The sequence below is a fragment of the Felis catus genome, chromosome D4 (genome assembly GCF_018350175.1).
Source record: "Felis catus isolate Fca126 chromosome D4, F.catus_Fca126_mat1.0, whole genome shotgun sequence".
NCBI lineage: Eukaryota > Metazoa > Chordata > Mammalia > Carnivora > Felidae > Felis > Felis catus.
The window spans coordinates 51,020,659-51,029,029 of NC_058380.1; positions in this window are offsets into that span (position 1 = coordinate 51,020,659).

Below are 8,371 nucleotides of genomic sequence, written 5' to 3' on the forward strand. Positions count from 1 at the left end.
GGGCCACAGTCAGACTGGTGTGTACCTTATCTTCCCCTCTCCCAGGGGCAGGACTCCCTGTGGAGTAGTGTGGCCCCTGTCTGTGTTGCTTGCACACTTCCAGGCTTGTGATGCTGCTTTGATGGGATTTGGCCAAGGGCGTGTTAGCTGGGGTGGATCTGCAAGGTGGGGGCAGGAGTGGCAGGCTTAGCTAGCTTTGCCATAGGTGGTCCCCTGCAGGAGAGGCCCTGCAGCACAGGGACGGAGGCAGGCCCTTCAGCGGGATGGATCCACAGAAGCACAGCATTGCAAGAAAGTTAGGTGATAGGAACTGGTTCCCTTTGGAATTTCAGCTGGGGGGTGGGAGAGGTAAATGGCACTTGCCTTTGTTCCCCCGCTGAGCTGAGCTCTGTCTTCTGGGGCTCAACAACCCTCCCTCCTGGTGTCCTCTCCTTCGCAGTATTAATTCTTGAAATTCATTAGCACAGAATACCTTTCCATTTATTTAAATCTTCAATTTGTTTGATCAGTGTCTTACAGTTTTTAGTGGCATTCTTTGACCTCCTGGCCTCTATTCCTAAGTATTTTATTGTTTTTAGTGCTATTGTAAATACAGTTATATTTCTTTTTCAGATTATTTGTGGTTAGTGTATAGAAATGCTACTGAGTTTTGTATATTAATTTTGTATCCTGCAACTTTCCTCAATCCATTGTTTATATATGACGGTTTTTTAATAAATAATTTTTTTGATGTTTATTTATTATTGAGAGACAGAGAGACACAGAGTGTGAGCAGGGGAGGAGGAGAGAGAAGGGGAGACAGAGAATCTGAAGCAGGCTCCAGGGTCTGAGCTGTCAGCACAGAGCGCTATGCAGGGCTCTGACTCACAAATCACGAGATCATGACCTGAGCCAAAGTTGGATGCTTAACCAAGTGAGCCACCCAGGCGCCCCAGGTGTGACAATTTTTTGATGGAGTCTTTAGCATTTTCTCTATATAAAATCATGTCATCTGAAAATAGAGGAAAATTGTAATTCTTTAATTCTGAAGCCTTGTATTTCTGTGTCTTGCTGATTGCTTTGGCTAGGACTTCCAATACTGTCTTGCATAGGGGTGGTGAGAGTGGGCACCTTTTTCTTGTATCTGATCTCAGAGGAAAACTTGCCATTTCTCACCATTGAATATATTAGCTATGGGCTTGCCAAAAATGGCCTTTATTCTTAGGAGGTATGTTCTTTTTATACTTAATTTGTTAAATTTTTATCCATGAACAGATGTTGACTTTTGCCAAATAATGTTTTGTGCATCTATTGAGATGATCATAAGATTTCTTTTATTGCATTAATGTGATGTATTGGATTTATTGATTAGTGTGTTCTGAGCGACTGTTGTATTCTAAGGATAAATCCCACTTGATAATGGTGAGTGATCCTTTTAATGTGCTGTTGAATTTGTTTTACTAGTATTTTGTTGATAAAATACTTGTTTTATTTATTTATTTATTTATTTTTATTGTTTTATTTATTTATCTTTTGTGGTGCCTTTTTCTGATTTTGGTGTCAGGTGATGTTAGCCTCATAAAATGAGTTTAGAAGCATTCCCTTATTGTCAATTTTTAGAAGAGCTTGGGAAAGAATGGCATTAAGTCTTCTCTGTAAACGTTTGAAAGTCTACCAGTGAAGTCATCTGGTACTGGTCTTCTTTTCTTTGGGAGATTTTGGTTACTGATTAAATCTCCTTACTAGTAATGGTCTATTCATATTTTCTATTTCTTCCTGATTCAGTCTTAGTAGGTTGTATATTTCTAAGAATTGTTTCTGTTATTTTGGGTTGTCTAATTTTTTGGCATATAGTTGTGTTATAATACTGTCTTGTGATTCTTTGTATTTCTGTGTCATTATTTGTAAAGCCTTTTTTTATTTACAATTTTGATGTGTATTCTCTTTTCTCCTTAGTTTAGCTTAAGGCTTGTCAATTTTGTTTACCTTTTCAAAAAAAATACTCTTAGTTTTACTAATCTTTTCTATTTGCCTGTTCTCTATTTTATTCTGCTCTAATATTTATTATTGTCTTCCTTCTGCTAACTTTGGGCTCAGTTTATTCTTTTTTTGAGGTGCAGAATTTGATGGAGATCTTTGTTTCTTAATGTAGGCAATTACTGCTATGAACTGTCCTCTTAGAACTGCTTATGCTGCATCCCATAATTTCTGTTATGTTTCCATTTTCATTTGTCTCAAGATCCTTATTTCCCCTTCTAATTTTTTCTTTGACCCATTGGTTGTTCAGAAGAGTGTTAAATTTCCATATACTTTGTGGATTTCCAGTTTTTCTCTTGTTATTGATACCTAGCTTTATACTTTGTAGTGAGAAAAGACATGTGGTATGATTGTATTCTTTTTGAATTTTCTAAGGCTTGTTTCTGCACTACCATATTGTCTACCCTAGAAAATCTTTCATGTGTGCTTGAGAAAAATGTTATATTCTGTTGCTGGATAGAACATTTTATATATATGTCTGTTAGGTTTGTTTGGTTTATAGTGTGTTCAGATCCACTGTTTCCCTATTGATTCTCTGTCTGGATGATCTGGATGATTCATTGCACAACTATTATTGTATTGCTGTTTATTTCTTCTCTTAGCTCTGGTAATTTTTGCTTTATGTATTTTGGTGTTCTCATACAGGGTGCATAAATATTTACAGTTGTTATATCTTATGGATGGATCAGCCCCTTTATTAATATAATCACTTTGTCTCTTGTAACCATTTTTAGTTTTTATTTGTCTGATATATATATATATATATATATATATATATATATATATATGTGTGTGTGTGTGTGTGTGTGTGTATGTGTGTGTGTATACATGTGTGTGTATATGTGTGTGTATATGTGTGTGTATATATGTATATATAGCTACCCCTGCTTTTTTGTTGTTGATGTTACCATTTGCTTGAAGTATCTTCTCCCATCCCTTCACTCTAAATCTATGTGTGTCTTTAAGACTAAAGTGAGTCTCTTATAGGCTGTGAATTTTCTCTCCTGCCTGGTCAGAATGGGAGGACAATTTCAAGTAGCCTCCCAGGTATGCCTGCTTTGTCTTTCTGGCTCAGAGAGATCAAGAGCTATACTCATCTGTGGATGGAGCTAAGGATTAGCTCTCCCACTTTGGACCAGCTCCAAGCATCCTTCCAGGTGTATTGGGTCAGGATTTCTGGTAGGTAGTATGGGAGCTATACTCATTATTAGGCTGTAGCCTGAAAAGGTTCTTTTTGTGGACTTTACTAAAGCTGACCTGTTCCCCAAGTTCCCTGGCTGAACAGTGCCACTGGCTTTGTTATTCAGACAATCATCTCTTTCTGCCATATTCTTCACTTGAGCATTGCTGAGCTAAGCCACTTTCAGGCGTTCTGGTTAGCATTTTTGGTCAGGTGGAGCCAGGAGCTACACTTAACAGTGAGCTGTGACTCAGTTCTTCTATTTGGGCGGGGACAAATATGGCTCTAGGGCTGGCAACGTTCTTTGTTTGAGGTTCCAAATCAATCAGACCTGCACTCTGCCTGGTTCCCTGGTCAGACTGTGCCACTGCCTTGGCTCTGCAGATGAGCAAAACTGCTGGTTGGGACTGCTTAGTTGGGTGTTGCAGATGGGAACATGATCTACTAAGATCCACATGCTTGTTGTTGCAAGGCTCTCTCCACTTCTCCATCACAATCAGATTCCCAGTGGTCAAACCCCGCAGATTCTTCTGAAACCATGAACTGAATGAAAGCAGAATAGGGGCTCCCAAGAAGTGACCCATATACTTGGGAAGCTGAATGTTCACCCTGGTCTCTCTTTTTTCACTGGAGGACCCTAGGCTGAGGAGAGACCTCTTTGTGTGGTGCTGACCAGCCTGAGGGAAGGCCAATGTGGTCAGTGTGAAGCTACTCCTATTACCCTCCTAATGGTTTTTGTCTTGGTCTCTGAGGTGAAGTGGACCAAAGTCAGGAAGGTGGCAAATATCATCTTTGTTATTTACAGATACCAAAATTTGGTTTTCTTCTAGTGTTTTGTGTTGTGCAATACTGTTCTTCTTCTTTTTTTTTTTTTTTTTTTTTTTTTTTTTTTTTTTTTTTTACGTTTATTTATTTTTGGGACAGAGAGAGACAGAGCATGAACGGGGGAGGGGCAGAGAGAGAGGGAGACACAGAATCGGAAACAGGCTCCAGGCTCTGAGCCATCAGCCCAGAGCCCGATGCGGGGCTCGAACTCACAGACCGCGAGATTGTGACCTGGCTGAAGTCAGACGCTTAACCGACTGCGCCACCCAGGCGCCCCAATACTGTTCTTCTTTTGATTTATTATTAATCATTTAAAAATGTAAAAAAAAAAGAGAGAGAAATTTTGAGTTCATGGACTGTATAAAAGCAGGAAAAGGCTGAATTTGGCCCACGGGCTGTAGTCTGGTAAGTAATGCTTCAACTGAGTATTTCTGCGTTGTTCTTTGACAAGGTGTGATGTGTAGAAAAATATAGGGAAACAAGAGGAATTTAAGGGGAAAAATCTTGAAATGAGCTGATTGTGTGAGAAGAGGGAGTGCCTGCTGGGAAATGTTAGCCCTGAGGACATTCTTGATTTAAGAAAGAAAGAGAAAGAAAGAAAGAAAGGAAGAAAGGAAGGAAGGAAGGAAGGAAGGAAGGAAGGAAGGAAGGAAGGAAGAAAGAGGAAATAAATGAACTGCAAGATGAGTTAGATATATTTCTCATTTCTCCTTTTATTATTTTTTCTATTTGATGGATTTCAAGCTTCACAATGGAAACTGCTATCACCTGCTTATCTCATAAATAGCCTGCAAAAGAAGGATTAGAAATATTATTTGAAGTCATCCAACTCCTCTGGCATACACACACTGCAACATATTTATATCTTCCTGATGGGCTTTTCACCTCCCATGCTAATAGTAAATTAGATTTTTGTTTCAAAGAAGCAGAGCAGTGTAATCTTTTCTAGAAAAATCGAGACAAACAGTACTAGTGTCTTGTGAGTGATTTGGTCAGGGAGCTTGTAGGAAGAGGAAGAAATAAACGAACCTTACTGAGTAGTTATCATGAACCAGATATTGTGCTAATATGTGTCAGATGCTTAGTATAGTGTTTAGCACAGAGCCAGAACTAAATACACTAAATATAGTATTTACAATTATCATCTAGCCTCCTTGGTCTTAATAGCACTTCAGGCATATGTTGTTTTATTATGTCTGTTTTGCATTTAGAGAAAAACAATCCTTATGAAATTAAGTAATTTTTCTCATATTACATAAGTAGTAAGTTGTGGCACTGGGTACATAGTAGCCTCTCCATAAATACTTGTTAACATTTTTTACTGTGGTAAGGATACTTAACATGAGATCTACCCTCTTAACAAAATTTTAAGTGTACAACACGGCATTGTTAACTATAGGTACAATGTTGTACAGCAGATCTATAGAAATGTCTTGCATGGCTGATACTCCTACCCATTGATTTGCAATTCTCAAATAGGGAGATTTTTCATTTTTAGAGGAGTGAATCTACTTGAATGTGAAGCTTTCTTCTAAATGGCACAGAGTATAGTCTATCCAGGTGACAATTTTAATGCTAAAGTAGCTCCTTGACGTGCTGCAGAGGTCATACGCAATGAATCCAAGAAAAGAAATTCATTAGCCACTAAGGGAGAGTGAACTTCTTGACCCAGAATAAATGATGCTGTTAAGGGATTAGCAGTGCCATGCATAGAGTTATGATTAGCTAAATAATTGGTGACACTTAACATAGGGCTTTTGCCAAGAGGCGAAAAAAATAACACTATTTGTTGTTCATATAATTAGATTTTTCACCTCAAGTGAAAAAGTAAATTGAGCGCAAGATGTGGGCAGACCTTGAAGTGGCTGCTCAAAGGTGATGTAGGTCTTTAATTATAGGACTCATCAGATGTAGGACTTCTGACACACCAGGCGGTGCTGATTTGAATTCACAAATGTTAAAACCTCTGAGACAACAGATAACTGGTCAGCTCCGCACCCACTCTGGCCGCCAGGAAATGTGAATCATTTATACTGACTGGCACTTCATAAGGATGTGCAATCAGATCCCACTTGAGGTGCCTTTAAATAATTCTGCTTTTGCCCTGGAAACTTCTGTCAATCAGTAATGGGGGCTGTCCTTCCTTCCCTCTCTGCTCTCCAGCTTGGCAGCAGCTAAACCTTTGTGGTCAGAGATTTGCTAATGCATGGGCTCACAGGCACACATTTCATGTTTCCTGTGCCCTCTCATTTCCTGTCTCTCAAGACACTACCTCTCTAAGGATCCGTTTCAGTGTTTCTAATAATTGCCCTACTCCTGAGACAGTGACGAGACTGGCCTCTCATTTTCTAAAATATGATCTTCTATTGCCTTGCGTGAGTGTCCTGGAAAATCATATCTTTCCTTTGCAATACTAGGATCCAGACTAAGAGGAGTGGAAGATGAGGAGAGAGAGCAATTTTGTAGTTGGGGAATGAGGGGAGGGGAAGGAGGAGTGTTTTCTGAGTCTTTAAAATACAGTTTTAATCACAACCAATCATGGGCATCATTTCCTGTAGGCTTCTAAGTAGCTTCCTGTAGCTTCTCTGACCAATTTTATTCCAACAAATCACCTTTTCCAAATCTTCTAACCCACTAGAAACTGAAGAATAAATTCTTTTTGCCAACATAATGATATTCTTCTTTATACTGTTTGTGAATTTCTACTTTTTGTGTAGAATCCCTTTGTTGCCTGTATTTTCTGATATCTCTTAACTTTCTTTTAATTTATCTATTGAATATAAGCTCATATTTTAGCATGACCTACCTCAGACACTTTTGAAAGTGGGACTCAATAAGGCATATGCCTAAAGGGGCAAATCCCTCCGACTAAAAGGATAAGATCTAAAGATTCAAAACAGACCTAAAAAGCCCTTCTCTGGTTCTGCTTTATCCTATTTTTTATTGTGAGTGCTGACTGGTTTTTGAACAGTGGGCTTATATTTAACAGCAAACAGCTACATCATAATTTGGTTTATATAAGTTGAATTTGAGGTTTGCTTTAAATGGTGCTATTTGTAGATGTGAACACAGAAGGAGTTTGGCCTGGCAGGATCCTTTCATCAGAGAAAACTTAGGAGAGGTTCATGAGCCATTGGCTGAAAAGTCTTGAGGACATTGCTGGAGATGCTGAGATAGAAGAGTGGCCAGCAGGTGGCCCTCTCCCCAGAGCTCTGTGAGGGACATCACCTGGACCAGGCCTGCTTTAGGAAGCATCCCTAAGGGAGAAGAAGTTCCTATGAGTAATATTGCTATAGCTATTTTATGGGAAAATTGACGTATACATGAGCCCCACTGGGAAGTGGTTTCTTAGGAGAGATTGGTGACACAAGTGGCAGATCTTATAAGGATAAGAAAAGATTTTCTCTCTTTAAATCTGGTACCCTGTGTTCCCCTTGACTGCAGTTTGGTTCATTCTGTCAGCCTTGTATTACATGTTGGTGTCATGTATTGAATGAGCATTCTTCCAGGTTTGCCTTGGAGTGGTGTAGTTGATTGCTGTTGTCCTGTTATAATTTGAGTAGCATCCCCTTACATTTTCAAGGCATGGTTGGCATACATCCGCCAGTCAGTGAGGTGGTAGCTGTGCTGAGAAATGGGACTGGGGTTGGGCAGAGGAGGAACAGCCATGGTGCTGCAACGATCAGTCAACGTGTGTGTCCACGACAGTGCTGTCCTTTTCAGCAGTGCCCTTGTAGTGGAACGAAATTCTCCAGTGCCTCTGTGTCAATATTATAATTTATTATTTAAGTTTTAAAAAGAGAGGAGGAAGAATTGCCTTATGTGCCACAAATAAATCATATTCAGCACCTGCTGGTGTACCCCACCTTCTACCAACTCTTGTCACTGGTCGCCTCAACCCAACGGGAGTTAGGAGCACTGAGAGGTTGTAGCTGTTTCAGCTCAAGCAATCACCACTTAAAGCCTTGCTCCCTTGTCCCCTTCACTGCTTTACCAGTATTCTCCAGTGTTCTAGCAGAAAGAGAGACTGATCTCTCCTGGGTCCCACATACAGTGGGGGAGAGTAGCACACTGACTTAGTCTGTCACTCAAATATAATTTCATTTTTTAAGGGAGTCATAAAATGTGTATAAAGGCATTCCTCAGAAAAACATTTCTTATCATTATACTTATTAAAGCTCTACCCACTTGACTAACCTGTTGCTTGTGTTTTATAACTGACACATGTCAAAATCAAGGTTGTGGAATGTTGGTAGGACCTTCCAGTTAAGAGTCTCATACTTTGGAAAGAAGATTCTGTAATGCTGCTGTGGTCTGGTATACTGTTAAAACACGTTTACTGTAAACACT